The sequence below is a fragment of the Gossypium hirsutum genome, chromosome A11, assembly GCF_007990345.1.
Source record: "Gossypium hirsutum isolate 1008001.06 chromosome A11, Gossypium_hirsutum_v2.1, whole genome shotgun sequence".
In the NCBI taxonomy this organism is placed as follows: Eukaryota; Viridiplantae; Streptophyta; class Magnoliopsida; order Malvales; family Malvaceae; genus Gossypium; species Gossypium hirsutum.
Window position 1 is genome coordinate 93,793,709 of NC_053434.1, and position 16,641 is coordinate 93,810,349.

At 32.4% G+C, this 16,641-nt stretch overlaps 1 long non-coding RNA gene across 1 annotated transcript; it reads right to left on the reverse strand.

The window, feature by feature from the left end:
* Positions 1–5,995: 5,995 nt before the first annotated feature.
* Positions 5,996–7,757, reverse strand: LOC107904935 (uncharacterized). Its single transcript, XR_001686414.2, has 3 exons — positions 6,928–7,757; positions 6,749–6,829; positions 5,996–6,659 (listed from the first exon to the last, which is right to left on the reverse strand). It is a non-coding gene; the product is annotated as an uncharacterized lncRNA (long non-coding RNA).
* Positions 7,758–16,641: the final 8,884 nt, after the last annotated feature.

The following is a 16,641-nucleotide window of genomic DNA, read 5'->3' on the forward strand; positions in this document are numbered from 1 at the left end:
TAAACTTAATATAAACATTTTATATAAAAAATAGTAAAATAGGCAAGTGTTTGAAATAAACAAAGTATAATTTAAAATTGGGGAATAAATGGTATACATAAATAGATTTAAAGGGAAAAACATAAACATGTTTGCAAGGAAATTCAAATAAGTAATTCAATTAAATTATGTATATATATATAAGAAAGAAAATAAAATAAAATAACAAAAATGAAAAATGAACAAAGGGAATACAAGAAATTAAAATCAACCTTTTTTGCTTTGGATTTTTGATCTCTATGTGAAAATACAATGTTTTTTTATCCCCCTCCCCTTTTACATTTGGTTTTATGATGGCTTTTATAGCCTTGTTACAACATTGTTTTTTTATTATTTACTATCTTTTCTTTTTACAAGTGGTAGACAAAAGAGGACTAGGGCGGCGCTTAGGGCGGCACATAGGGTGAAGAGGTTAGGTTTTTTTCTTTTTCTTCATTTTTTATTTTTTATTTTTTATTTTGGGTTGTATTTGGGCTTGAGGTATTTTGGGTTTTAGTTGAGTTTTGGTATTTGGGCTGTGATTTTATTAGGCCCGGGCAAAATTTGGGTCTTACATTAACCACATTACTTTTCCCTTTTTCAATTCCTCCGGCCAATAACTGGGTCAACTGGCTTATCATACTTCTTTGGGATTCTTGTATTTGATCCCTTATGTCTTGTTGTACCCTAGCTAATTATTCCTGCAGCCGCACTTACAACTGATCTTATATGTCTTTCTGAATTTGTTCCAGTCTCTCTAACCTTCGATCCATGGCTTTGGTTTTACTGTGGGTACCACAACGATATTCGGTTGGCAAGTTCTTGTTGATTTCTAGAGTAACTGTCATAATTTCGATTAATTAGAGTCTTTTTATGTAATTTAATACTTATGATGAAATGTAATGTTGATGAATGAAATGAATGTAAAAAGAGGCATTGATTTTGATTCAATTCTATTAGAACAACTTTACTAGAAAACAAATACCTTTACATAAAACATATATGGCATTGCCCTAATACTCAAAGCCTCAACTTTCCTAAGAAGCCAAGCTAATTCCGAGCCCGATCTGATTCTAATTTGTATTTTAAGCTCAGCATGTCAGCTTGAACCGCTAGGGTTTGCAAATGGTCAGCTACTTCCCGTACTTGAGTCACAACTTCGCTCATAATGTAATCTCTATCCTAATCTGACCTTGGGAGCGTCAGAGTTGCTCTTTCTAGTGTTCATTGTTCATTTCAAGAAGCTCAAGTTGAAGTTCACAATTTTGCAGTGCGACCTCCAGCTCTTCTATCTTTCCTTCAACTCTTTAATCTTATTTAGGCTTGCTTTCAAACTTAATTACGGAGTTGCGACTACGATATTGATGCAGTGATTTCTAATTCTGCAACCCGGGCTCTCAATCCAACCTTTTCATTTTGACTTTCTAACAAATCCTTTCTAGAGCATCTTTCGAACTCGAGCATCTTGGAATTCTTTTCCCATTGATCAGCTCTAATCTTTTCTTCTTTGATTTCTTGCCGCCATTATTCCAATGTTTTACCCAACCCAGCAGTCCTCATCGACAAATGCAGCTTCTTATAATCTATTTTTAAACTGTCCAAGTCTTCCTCAGCCTTGTTTTTTCCTTTCCTCATTTTATCGGCTTCTAACTTCTAAACGTCAACATCTAATCCTAGCTGAATCTTTTCCTCTTCCAACTTTTCTATCTTTTTCCCCAGTTCCGAACTCCTCTTTTCAAGGTCTTGTTTTACTATCTCTAGCTCAAACGAGATCATTTGTAAGTGTTTTTTTATTGGCTGGGTGATTTCTTAACTTGACACGGGGACATTGTCATTGAATCTTTTACCCCACCACTAATCATATTCGGGGGTCGTCATAGGAATTGCGGTAAGTCTTTTCATTTTGTGATTTTGGTTCCAAGCGTTCGATATTTCACGAACCTTCTTTTTGTAATTATCACATTTGTACGCAAACTCACATTGAGCCAACCCTTGCGTTTTCAGTATAAACTGCCTTGACCTATACTATCTCAATAAAAGTAGAAGGGCATATCCAACAGCTCCTCATATCCCAAGTAGAGGAACCCAGTCGAAGTCTCAACATCAATACAAAATCTCATCAGGGATCATCCAATGGGCCCTCCATTCGACGTCTTCATCTTAGAGACTCTGGAGAATTGTCATCCACTTTTCTTTAGAAATGTTGTCTCGCTTTAAGGTAGCCACAAAATCTTTCAGCGGAGAGTAGTTCTTAGAGAATATTCGATAAGAGACCTTTTCTACCTTCCAAAAGTGGCTATGGAACCATGCTAACAAGAGTTGCGCACACCAGATAAATTTTCCTCCACCCACTTTCTAGCATGCACTCAAAAATTGCCAAGACGAGCGTGACCCTTTTGTCAAATCAGTCAGATAGATCTGGAACTGCCTCATCTAGGTGCCCTAGTGCTTTGGTGAAGATAACCAACCTGTAGATACTGAAGGGGAAGACGTCAACTCTTTTCTTTATATTCGGATGTGCCAAGATCAAATCCCGCAAACTTTTCGAAGGGATGCATTTACTATCTCCCTTTTGTTTAATCTGTGTCACGACCCATTGCTCACTCATCCCAGTTATGTTTATTAACCTTTTTAAGAAAGTCAGGACATTATCGGCTCTAGTATAAGCTTTGTTGGCTTGGATCCTCAAGCAACGGAGTAGAGTTGTGTACTCTTCTACGATGGGTACCAAGTCTACCTTCCCAATAGTGAAGTAGCTACAGGTAGGATTCCAATACTGGGCAAGAGCTCAGAATAAGTACTTATCCACTTTGACATCGAGTAATAAGGCAAATCACCATAGTCACGATAGAATAACTACTTGGTTTTGTTATCCCATTGGTCATATATTTCTTTCAAATCTTGGAGATTATTCTGAGTTACACTGATGCGAGTGAAATCCCATAGTTCTGACATATATCCCTCGGTCAAGCTATTGTTGTTCTCTTGTTTTGTTTTCTCATACCATATTCGTACAGCCACATTGTCTTCTACTTTATCAAGAAATCTATTTTTCATGACAAACTCTCTATTTGGAAACTGAACGTGAATCAACACCCTTTTTTATGATAAAAATGCAATGCAATCATAGCCAAAACAAAACGAAACAAGTCAGTCATTTCATACAAAGCTAGAATTCAAAACAAGAAATAACAAATAGAACATCTATTTGGATGGCCACTAGGGGTTTGGTGTGGTTCTACCTAGGATAGGTTCTTAGGGCTCATTATATGTGGTTTGGTTCTAAAGTAAGAGTACTTGAACCAGCAGATTCCTCAATCCTCACCCATTATAGGCTCATAAGGATCGAGTTTAGTTCAGGGGAATACATTTCCCTATGGCTATACGGAGATGAAGATATCACAAAAATATAGGTACGGATGTATCCCAAAAGCGATCCACTATCCTATACGGTGGTAAAGACATCACAAAGAAATAGCTTCTCACTTTCACTTAAAAAGGGCAAAATCGAACGATTATGTAATGCAATATGCGAAATTTACCAAGAGAAACTCGAACCAATAAAGCAGACATATCATTATGTAACAAAATAATGAAAATGTGATTTACCACCAAAATAAAATATGAAGGATGAAATGCAAATATAGGATTGTTAATTTAAACTACATTATCAATTTTCGACAAAAAGACCAAAAAGTAATCAACTCGCGGCTTGACTCTCTTATTTTGTTCCCAGTGGAGTCGCCAAGCTATCAAAACCTTTTGAAATTGACTTTTTATTTTAAAACGAAAAACGAAGTCGCCACCAATCCTTTTTATTAAGTGTGATCGGATACCTCGTAATTTGATTATTTTAATAAAAGTTTAAATTTTACTAAAATGATAATTTTCGGTTTACAAAATCTAGGAAATGGGTTCGGGAGTCAGTTACACACGACGAAGGGTTAGCACCCTCATAACATCTAAAATTGGTACCTAGTTGATTAATTGATGTCTTAATGTCGAGAATAAAAAAGGTAAGGAGAATTTAAAACACGATCTCACCTTGCATAATGATATTTTTAATTAAAATCACTTAAGTAAATTAAAACATGTGTAAAATGCCTCCTTATCTCGAGGTAACCAAAACGAAAAGATCACGTTCCGAAGTTAGGACACGACATCTCGAATCCTTGAAAATAAGCTTGCTCATTATTTAATCACTATTTAAATCTCACACATTTTAGTTTTAAAAAAAGGGATGTTCGGTTATCTAGGTTCAAAGAGAAAGTCGAACCCTGCAAGTTAGGGCGCAACTTCTCGAATCTCCAAATACAAAACATTGCTTTGATTTTAATTTTTTTCCTTTTTTATGCATCGAATAAAGATGAATATAACATTTAAAGTAATGTGCATTTAACTTATTCAGGCATAGTATAAAAATGGATAAGTATATTTAAACACGGTTTGTGGCTTGGTTATAGCAAAAATAAAATAAAATGGAAGTACAATGAAATGCTCAGCAAAAACGAAGTTTCTATAATATTATAAATAAAATATAAGAAATGAAATGATGGTAGCTATAGCAATAATAATGTATTATGAATTATATAACTATAATAATAATGATGATAACTTTGATCAGTAGCAATGAGGATAACTAATCATAATACCATGCTAGATATTAAAATAAATAAGATAACTCAAAAAAAATGAAAGATGCATAATTACAAAGGTAAATATAAATTACGTGAGAATAATAAAAGAAATAATAAAATAACAAGAATGAAATAAAAATAAAATAATAACTACAATAATAATAAATGGGCAAAAAAATACACAAATAAAAGGAAATGTAAACAATATAATTTTTAAATATATAATAAATAAATAATAAATAAATAAACAGTTTATAAAAGGTTGAAATTAAATAAATGGATTAAATCGAAATTTAAATGACATTTAAGGTACATATTAGAAAAGGAAATAAATAAATGGGTAAATAAAGAAATAAAAGCCTAAATAAAAAATATAACAAAATTAAAGGTATAAATCATAAAGAAAAAGGCATAAAAGGATTAAATTAAAATAGGATAAAATATACAGGGCTCAAAAGGCAATTTTTCCCCAAAATTTACATGTGTTCTCCCCCTAATGTGTCCACAGTAGTCGAAGGACCAAATTGCACAAAAAAATCAAAAGGGCGAAAATGAAAAAAAAAAGGTAATTGGACAAAATTGAAAAATGATAAAAAAAACAAAAGGGTCAAAGTAGCAATTAGACCCTCCCCTTTAAAAACACGTGAATCCTAAGGGGAGTTGGGCCGGGTTGACGGACCATGTCCAAAACGATGCTGTTTTGGGGTTTATAGAACCAGGTCAAAACGACGTCGTTCCAATACCCTATTGACTTTAAAATTTTTCCAAAAAACTTCATTTCCCCTTTGTTTTTTTCCCCTTTGTTTTTTTAAAGAAATCTACTTTCTCCCTTTTTCTTTTCTCTGAAATTTTCCTTAGGCTGGCCATGGAAGCCGCCGCCGGTCGTTGGCAATGTTGACTGTCGTCCTCGATGGCCAAAAATTTTCAAAACCCCCATTTAATCCCTTTTCTTTTCAAAAACCCTGTTGTGGGGTTAAAATTGTAAAAAAAATATGGAAAAAACAGACCGAAGGTCAAGAAACCTTTCAGTTTCTCTCCCCTCCGATGAGGCCCTCAATAAAGCCGTAGAGGGACTCTGAGGCTTCTCGAGCTGGAGGTAGGTCTTTGACAACTGACACAGGTAAAAAAAATCCTTTTTTTACTCTTTTTTGTTGCGAAAAAAAAGAAACACTTTTTGTATTCAATTTTTTTATATCTTTTGATTGCTTGTCTCCGTAAAAAATAAATTCATGGTTGACATGGCTTTTATAGTTGAATATGTTACACTTAACCTGTTGTTTTTTTTACTGTTTTCTATTGTTCTTTGCAACTGTTCTTTGAGTGTTTGTCTTTGTCTGGGTTTTTTTTTTTTGGCAGGTAGCGGTGGAGTCAACGGTGGGGATAGGCACTCCCTTGCTAATTTGATGAAAAGGTTACAGACCTCGAGCGGTGTTCGTGCTGACATGGCGAAGGCATAAGAGCAACGGCAACTAGAGGCTTAAAGGAATTAGGGTGGTTTAGGGAATTTGGGCTTGGACTTAGGTAGTTGGGTATTTAGGTTTTTTCTTTTCTTGCAAATAAACTGTTTTTTTATTGGACTTTATTATTTTTTGTTTTAACCTAGTTTTTTGTTTTATTTGTTTGGGTCGAGTAAAATTAAACTTCTACAGTCTAAATTCAACCATTAAATTTTAAAATTCGAAAACAAGCTAAAGAGTAGCTAAACCAACAAATGAAACTTTAGGAAATGAAAAAGTTACATCATTTTAAAAATAATCTATCACTAGATATCATTGTAAAAAGTAACAACTTTCATCTAAATTGATTACCATTTGCAGTGAAAAACTCAATTAAGGTATCAAAGACTGATCCCATAAACATGAGCAGCAATACAATATTCAGTAAAGTAGAAATATGAAAAAGAAATGTGAGAGAAAACAGGTAAAGAGTTGATGATACCTTGACTTGAAGCCTCAGGAACTTCACATAATCTGCAATTTCATCAAGCATGGCTGCTCTATCAGTCTGCACAAAGAAACATACGTGACTTAAATGGAGTAAGGTGCATTATACATGGTTTTCTTCCCAAGACATAAATCTACCATTAAACTCACCCATTTTCAAAAAGATTGCCGCAATAATGAACTGTAATGTTACTACAAGATGAGGGATTAGGAGATTAATCCATTCAATATCTGTACACAAAATGAGTAATAGACAATAGAGTTAGCTTGGAAATGCGCAAGTCGTTTCATAAGTAAATTTACGACACGGTTAACAGAAAGGAATTGACCTTGTTAACACTAGGAACAAGTTCCTGCAATGCCCTGATTCTTTCAGCAATTGTCTCCGTACCAAGGGAGAAAATTGAAGGGCTCAGTTCAGTTCAGCATGGTTAGTCACAGTTGCAACCATTTGTTGAGCAGGTTCACTTCAGTTTTGCAATTTCATGGCATAAGAAGTGGGCAATCAAATGCAACTTCACCAGCTAAAAGAGAACGTAATGCTGACCCTCTTGTTTGTAGATGGGCAAATCACATGTCTTGCCATGTGAAATTGGTATTTCTTCATGATTTTCATTTTTTTTCAGCATTAATCCCTTAAGATTTCGTTTTTCAAATGTGATCTAATCTGCTATCTTATATAGTTCTTCGCTTAAAAAATTTCCAGGTAATCTTTCTTCATTCAAAAGCATAATTATGTTTTACTTCACTGTTCCCTTTCCTTCTATTGCCGCAGACGCCCGTTTTTCTGAGACGACGAAGGCAACTTCACATTACCGTTTGTGGCGGATTCCTTTTGACAGTAGGATTTGACGAAACTCCAACGCCATTTGTCTTTATGGGAGGGTTGGTTATGGGGGTCGGGTTTTTTGAGGCTGAGTGTCCTGCGAACCACCTGGAAGCTCTGCCTATTGCTTTGGTTTGGTTGGTTGTCTACAAAAAGTTAGTTTAGTGGTGTAGAAGTAGGTGAAAAAGGTAATAAAGCTAATAAAAAAAGGGGGGGGGGCTTGGGAGGTTTCTTGGGATTCATTTGCAGAGACAAATGGAAGAAGGAGAAGTTTCATAAGCTTACTGAGAACGGAGAAAGGAGGGAGATAGAAAGTGGATGTAATCGGTAAAAGTTGGGTGACCAACTGGAAAAGTTACCCTAAAAATTAATTTAATGATTTTTATTTTAAAAATAAAATAAAATTGAACGTACGAAAATAAAAACATAAGCCAACAATCAAGCTTCATAAAATCAATTCAAAAAATATTTTTATAATTAAAATACAGCAAATTGGATTGGATTTATTAAATAATTGGATGAGGAAATAAATGAAATTAAGGTGAAGGATTAGTTTCCATTGTTGTGTGATAGGAAAACGTAACAATCAGGGGTTGGTGATGAAAACACGGTTTGGGTAGGGTAGGCATAGTTAGTTCCCTTATATTTCACTCATTACCCATTCATATTCTTTTTATTTATTATTATGAATTTAAAATATTATATATTTATATAATTAATAATTTATTTATGAAAATTTCGATTATTATTTGATTTTTTTTAAAATCTCATGATAGATTTTAATTTTTTTATACAATATTGGAATTACTTATATTTTTTTTCTAACTCATAAATAGAAAGATAATACGCTTTAACGTATTTAAAGCTATCTTCCTACGTTGATAACAATATCTATATTAATTAAATTAAGATATTGTCAACGTATGTTAATTTTTTAATATTAAATAATATATGATTTCAACAATATTGGGTTGGTAGTTGTTTGTTTTAAGAATAAAGAGACAAACTGGGTCTAAACCAATCTGCCAATAGCATAGCATAGGGAAGTTGGAATATAGTTTTCATTTCCAACAAGCCTCCTAATTTTATGATGAGATAAAACGCAATATCATTATATGAAATAAAATAATAATTAAAATATTGCATAAAAATGAAATATGAATATCATAACATATTTTTAATAACAACATATTCAAAATTTATATAAAAAAATAAAAAATCCCATTTAATTAATCAAAGTCAATGGGATTTAAGTTGAAATCTCACTTTTAGCAATTATGGTGCTTTGGAATTATTTATTTCGTAGTTATTTGACTATTTTTGCCTACCACATGATTTTTTCCTTCAGCCGTTTTTCAATTAGATGACAAAGAAAGAGAGAAAGAGTGATCTCACGAGCTACAAAAAGAGCGTGGGACATTTGCAGTACAAATTTCATTTTTTTTTCCTGAAGGTGTCAGTTGTACGGTACGATCCGCGGTACTACCGACGCCAGCAGTAAAACATGCAACAGTCTATCCAGGTCACTTCCCCAATGAATCTGACCCCTTTTTTGTTTCTCATTCGATTTGCGAGAGCTCTTCACCGACCCCCTCATACTATACAGTAAGCCAGACACATGCGTCTGGGTCGGACAATTTGGATCCAATTTAAAATTATTTTTTGTAATAGTATTCGTCTTATTTATATAAATTTTGGTTGAATTTTATGTAATTATTAATTGTAGATTTATCAAGAAGGGTTTTAAGGAATTTGGAAGTAATTCACACCGTAATATCAGAAGTCACCAAAAGTTTTTATAGAGGATTTGACAACTTTTCACAAATCGTTTGAATTAAAACTCTTCATTTTAAGTTTTAAAAATAAAATGATTATGAATTAGATTAAATTGTAATCACGTTGAACTTGGTATGATTAACTAAAATAATTATTTATCGTGAATAGTGATAAGTGATGTGATTCTTCTCAATTAATCCTCTCTAATAAAGTAAGGGTGTTTTAGTGAAATATTTATAGAGGTACTTTTATTTTTTTATTTTTATAAAAAGATATAATTTAGATTTATTATATTATGTGTTATATGCATTCTATTATTATATTTTGTTGATATCATTATTATTATAATAATAAGAAAAATATGGATTCAAACAGGGGAAAAAATATGAATAAAAATAAGCAAGTATGACTTGAAAGTCAATTTATGAGAAAGAAAATAATTATGATAAGCACAAGAATTGGAAAAATGTAGAAAGCAAAGCAGGATGCATTACTCTCAGGTCACAAGCAGACAAAGAAAGCAAAATATTTTAGTTAAGTGATTTCCAATGCCCAAAGGATGCAGCGGAATATTCCATGAATTTTTTTATACCAATTCTATGACTATTATTTGTATTTCTATTCACACAAATCTCAAAAATGTTGTTGACATTTCTGTGTTGCCTTGGATTTGACTTAAGGTTCTAAACGTTTAGAAATACACTTAAATTTTGACACAACTTAAAACGAAATTGAATCTAAGTCAGATAAAATAATTAAAATACATAACTAAGATAAATAAAATAGAATAATAAATCAAAAATTAGAACAATAAAGAAGATAGATGGAAAAGATAGAACGTAACATGTAGAAGTCTTAAGGAACCTTGTAAACAAGAAGAATCCACAACCCCTTTCGAGCAGCTCTAACTCCCCCTCCAACAAAGAAAACTTGACAAGAAAAAGTTTGAAAATGATCCCCACAATCTAAAAATATTGTTAAAACTTTTTTAAAAGAAAACTCAAGAAAATTTCTTGAATTGAAAACTCAAAGAGAATATTATAAACACAAAGTGAATAGTCAATGAATTGATTCTTTTGTGGCATTTATATAAGCTAGCTAAATAAATCTAAATAAAACTCTTAAGTATACTAGAACTCTAATTAACCTAAACAATAAGTAGTTTTAAACTAAACTTTATTATTGACATAAAATTCCTAAATAACTTAATAATTATAAAAAATTTGAAATAAAATAATAAGAGCTGATAAATACAATATTGGGATAATATATAATAAAAATTAAGCCTAAAACTCAAACCCAATACAATTTAAACTCGAAATAAGAGTCCAACACTCCTAATTCCCATCATAATCCCGTCCAGAAATTCTACTTGCATAGTCTTCACTAAAACTGTCATAACTTGAGTTCTCGAACTCGAAATCGAGTGATGCAAAGTGCATTTTGAAGCTAAGAGATAAATATTTAAACGCTATGAAGACATCTTAATCCATAAATGCTTGGATCCCATACAAATATTTTTCTCAAATTGACTAAGCTTTTGAGCTTAAAAATTGACAGCTTGGTTGAATTGTCTTTAATACATTTCACTCATTCCATGTATGTATCATTCCTCATTTCCTCGAAAAGATTCATCCTCACATACTGGTTTGGGTTGAATATTGGTTTGATTTTCTTAACCTTTGACCTTGTTGTTGGGCCTTAAGGTAGTGTAAGCCCATCGCATTCATGGGCCTAAAGTTGGGCCTTGAGACTCGTATAAAAAATGATATAATAACATATGAAACAATTTACTTTCAACAAAAATATTTGAATATTATATGTGTTGATACAGTGTACAAAAAGGAAGGATGATAAAGAGGAGCAAGGAGAAAATCATGATGGTGTAATGGAAGTTGGTTCACCTAAAGAGGTCGAGAGCCGAAGTTGGGACAATAGGACAAACTGATTGAGGAGATGGTTGTACAAAGTAACTTCAGGCTATTGAAAGTTTGATCTCTTCATCATCATTCATCAAGGTATTTATAAGAGAGATCTTCTTGTCCATTTATATAACATGGCTGTTGGAAAAGTTCTTGTTTAAAAATGGTATTCTATCATTGTGAAAAATTAAATATTTGAAAATCGAGCAAATTTGTGTTATTTATAGTAATAAAATTTTCCCGAAAAGTACTTGTGCTTTGTGCCAGATGGATCCTTAACATTCTTGGCTTTTACCCGACGACCTTCTTCGTTATTCTCGTGCCACAGATTGTTTTGTGTGTGGGCTCGAACAATCACAAATTAAACACAAAACCAGAAACAATTTATCACTTTCAGTTGGAAAATAATTCCCTCTCAATAGAAGTTGGTGAATTGTTATTCACAAAAAGCAGAATTTATATTTAAAAAATAAATTTGTACTTGTCTAACTTGATAAAATTGATACAAAAAGGCAAAATGGAACCATTTTAGGAATTTAAGCAATTTGGAACCCTAATTCAAGGATGAGTGAACCACATCAAGATCAATCAACCACTATTTGTTATTTGTTTGTTAATCTTGTAATCTTGCACCTTTTACAATTTAGTCCTTGGTAGCTAGATCTTAGATTAGTATAATTATCCTCGACTTCATGATTTTTCGTACTATAATGTTTAGTAATTAGTTGGTTAGACTCCCTATTTTGCATGCTTATTAGTAGAAATTGTTCACTGACTCTCTTAGGTTCGATCCTCGGAGTACTCTTGTACCCCGTTGTACAAATATATTTAAACTGGTTTGTTACACTTACAAACACCGCCCTTGTAATGCCCCTACCTGATACCGTCGCTGGAGTCGAATACGAGGTGTTAACGGACTTAATTCATTACTTATATAGCTCAAACAATTTATTTTTAAAACTTCCAGACAAGCTGGCAATCTGCATTATAGTCGCTTAAAAATTCATATCTCAAGTTCAAAAACTTGAAATCCAATTCTGTAAATTTTTCCTGAAACTAGACTCATATATCTATCTACTAATTTTTTTCTAGAATTTTTGGCCGGGCCAATTAGAACAGTTTATTAGTTAAAGTATCCCCTGTTTCAGGGTTCGACTTCTCTGACCTCTATGTATTACGAATCAGATTTCTCTCTGTACAGAATTTCAATGACTATATCGTTTATTTCTATTAAAACTAAACTCAATAAGGAATCTTTACATATAAATAATGACTTCTAATTAGTTTTTTACAATTTATGGTGAATTCTTAAAGTTAGAATAGGGGATCCAGAAATCACTCTGGCCCTATTTCACAAAAATTCAAGTATCTCATAAAATATAATTTATATACCTGTTTTGTTCAATCCATATGAAAATAGACTCATTAAGCTTCGATTATTTACCTTATTCATCATTTAAGTCAATTTCTACTATTTTTAGTGATTTTTCAAATTCACATCATTGCTACAGCAATATTCTGTTTTGTAACAAATTTCACTTTACTATAGATTTCCATGGACTAAATAGCATTTTAAACATACATGGCATCAAATATGATTTAGATTGGCCATTCCAATGGCTAATCATTCACAAACCCTTTTCTTACCAAACCATAACCATGTATAAAATCATTTACACAAAGTGAGTATTTTGCCATACATGCCATATTCAAAATACACAAGCCATTTTACCAAATTTAGGCCTTTGGATAGTGTGAACGAGTCTTCTACCTATCCCGATTTTCAAGCCGGCTTGTCAACAACTACAATGAATGAAAAGGAGGGGGTAAGCATAAATGCTTAGTAAGATCACATGCAAATAGCAAGTAACAAAATCATGCAATTCCACATAAAACATCATTTGCATAAACAACATCAAGACATTCGTGTTTCGTTTGCATTTAATATCTTTCTACGATTTCATCATACCAAGTTCTCAACCCGAGGATTTAAGCACATACCTATCAAATTTTCTCATTCACCACACTTACCAATATATCACCTTCCTTTTAGGCATTCTTCTCATTCACTTAAGATTCACCCGTTGAACACATCGGAATATAATTCAAATACACGGATTTCATGAACGTAAGTGCCATACCCGCAGCTAGACAAACTCAATAGCCTGCGGAACTTATGTAGCCAAGCTACCATGTAACCCGCCCATAAGTGAACTCGGACTCAACTCAACGAGCTCGGGCGTTCGCATCAATAAGTGAACTCGGACTCAACTCAACGAGTTCGGATGCCTAGTTACATCTCACGAACTCGGACTCAACTCAACGAGTTTGGAACTCAAATATCCTAGTGACATGTCACTTGTATTCTAATCTATTCCTAAGGTTCAAACTGGCTTTTTCCCCGATCTCACATCTTTTCCGTCTTCCACGGAATATCGGAACCGATACTCGGTGATAGTTCATACTTATCAAGTAATTCACATAATTACATATTATTCAACAATAGCCACAAAACATAACAATTCATGATAATAATAAGCATCATATCATATAAACAACATTAAATTGCTCAAAATGACAATTATGTTACTACATTTACACATGAACTTACCTCGATACAAAATATTAGCAATCGAGCCTATTCTTCGTAAACTTTGTTTTTCCCTCGACCGCGACTTGAATCTCGTTTCTCTTGATCTATAATGCCAAATTAATCTTATTTAATACATACATTCATCAAAACAGTCTTTAATACAAACTTTGGAAAAATTACATTTTTGCCCCTAAATTTTTGCATAATTACACTTTTGCCCCTAGGCTCGGGAATTAAACTTCATCCCTTATTCTTATGTTTTATGACATGCTAATCATTTTTCCCTTCTATAGAAACATCAAATTCACACTCTAACATGCACTTATGACTATTAGGTATTTTTACCGATTAAGTCATTTTACTCGTTTTCACTTAAAACCGAGTAGTACAAGTTATCTAACATAATTTAAAACCTCATATTCTATCATAAAACATCAAAATACACAAATTTTACCTATGGGTATTTTTCCAAATATGAACCCTAGGTTGAATTATTGCTAGCATAAGCTTAATCAAGCTACCGAGATTCCAAAAACGTAAAGAACATTAAAAACAGGGCTTGGAATCACTTACTATGGAGCTTGGAAGCTTGAAACAAACCCTAGCTATGGAGAACCCTTGAAATTTCGGCCTAATGAAGAAGATGGACAAAAATTGGCTTTTAATTTTGTTTTTAATTCATTTTAATAACTAAATGACCAAAATGCCCTTCCTACTAAACTTTCAAAAAAATTCCATCCATGTCCAATTTTTGTCCATAGACTTAGAAATTGGTCAAATTCTATTTAAGATCTCCTAATTAATATTCCAAAGCAATTTCATACTAAAAACTCCTAGAATGCAAGTTTTGCAAATTATTCGATTTAGTCCCTAATTTCAATTTAAGCACTTTAGTCATAGGATTTCATCACGAAATTTTCACACCAATCATGAAATCATATCATAAACATAAAAATAATTATAAAATATTTATTTTTATCTCAGATTTGTGGTCACAAACCACTATTCCGTTTAGGCCCTAATTCGGGATATTATAGCACTTATTAGTTTTATTCAATCTTTGTCTTTAATTGTTGATTTATCTTTCTCGTCATTCATGAATGTGGCAAATGAGGCGGTCGGAAAGCTTTAAGGGTTTTCATTTAACATTCAACCATTTAATTCGTATGAAAATCAAGTCTTTTTCTTGTAATTTTTATAGATTTATGATCATGGGAGCTTGATTTAGCTGTACATGTATCACTTTGTGCAATTGTTGAAAATTATTTGAAGTTAACATTGTTCATAAGTTGATGAAATATGCGTGGAATTGATAGATATTAAGTTTAGATTATGAAAAGGACTAAATTGAAAAGTCAATTAAGCTTGTTTGTTAGCTTTGTAACATTAGGGACCAAATTGAATAAATGTTATGATATAATGATATTATGGTCATGTTAATGAATTTAAAATTTTGAATTGATGGAAATTATGTTGTGTTTAAATGTAGTTACTTCGGCAATGAATGTAGCATCCTGTATCTCGAACCCAGCAATCGGGTCGGGTGAGGGGTGTTACATTCCATTTGTCAATAGATGGTAAACTAAGGGTGTGTTAAAAAACCATTATTTTCATAAACCATTATTTGCCACCCTTTGACATTTTTTTTACAAAACACTTGCATCAAAAACCATTATTTTCATAAATTAACTTGAATGACCGATCAAATCGGTTAGATAAGGAACCAGTTTGGGTATTGGTTTGGAAAGATGAGTTGAACCGGTTGAATCGTAAATCTATACAAATCGATTGAACCAAGCTAAAAACCAATTGAATCAGTGTTTCAATCGATTTTCTCTTCTTATTTTTAAATATTTTTATTTCTTTATTTTTTTTATTTTTTAATAATTTATTTGATTTGGACGAACTGATAACCAATATCTTTCTTTGTTTGACCATCAGTACGGCTGTAAAAACCTTGACAAAAGCAATCACTCCATAAATTAAATGAGAGGAAATGAAACATAAATCACATGCTAAAAGAACTTTAAACTTTAACACATGAATGAAACCTAAAGCATAATATAGAAATAATGTATCCCCTTAAATAATAGTTTCCTCTATCTCCCCCTTTCTAAAAAAATCAAAGTAAATATGATAGCAGGTTGCCAACATCAAGTGTCACATGATCTTCAACTTCCATAGTTTTTTTAACCCATAACAGAATTAACAAGTGATTTCAAACATACGAAACTACTCCCTTTATCACACAGTGCTTCAATCAAGATAGCAAGAATAATTCAATCCATTAAAGAGAGTGATAAACAATATCATCATATAGAGTCTTAACCATCATCAAGTCAGACCCTAAGCAATAATATAACAAAGACTCAACATGTAGTCAAATAAGGCTCAAGACAACCATAAAAAACAAATGAAATTTACTCCCCTTAGTAGCAAAAGTAATGTAGGATTGTTGTAACATATGTTAAATAAGTTGTGGTACCAGCTATTCCAACACAATCTGCAATAGATCATGGAACAAATGTACAATTACTCCTCCTTACATAGCTCTTCCCTTGCTAGTTTGCATATGGTTTTTTTAAAGGGGACGAGACATTGTGTTACGTCTTCGACAATCTTGTACACCGAAGTTGTACTTCATGTAACAATGTTGATCATTTCCATGAAACCTTCATAGAGTATTTATGATGGCCAAAATATCGTTAATCATATTAACATGGACAATAACCTAACGTTTAATAAGTATCAATCAATTGTTGATCTTCATAACTGGCAAAAGGTTAGTCTTTTTTAACGGACAATTTTTGTGAAATTTGTAGTTGTGGTTTGTCTGGTTAAAACACCTTATATAATATATGAATTTTGCTCTCATCTTAAATCATTAATAAACTTTTAACATAGAAGGGTAATATAACCTGAATAC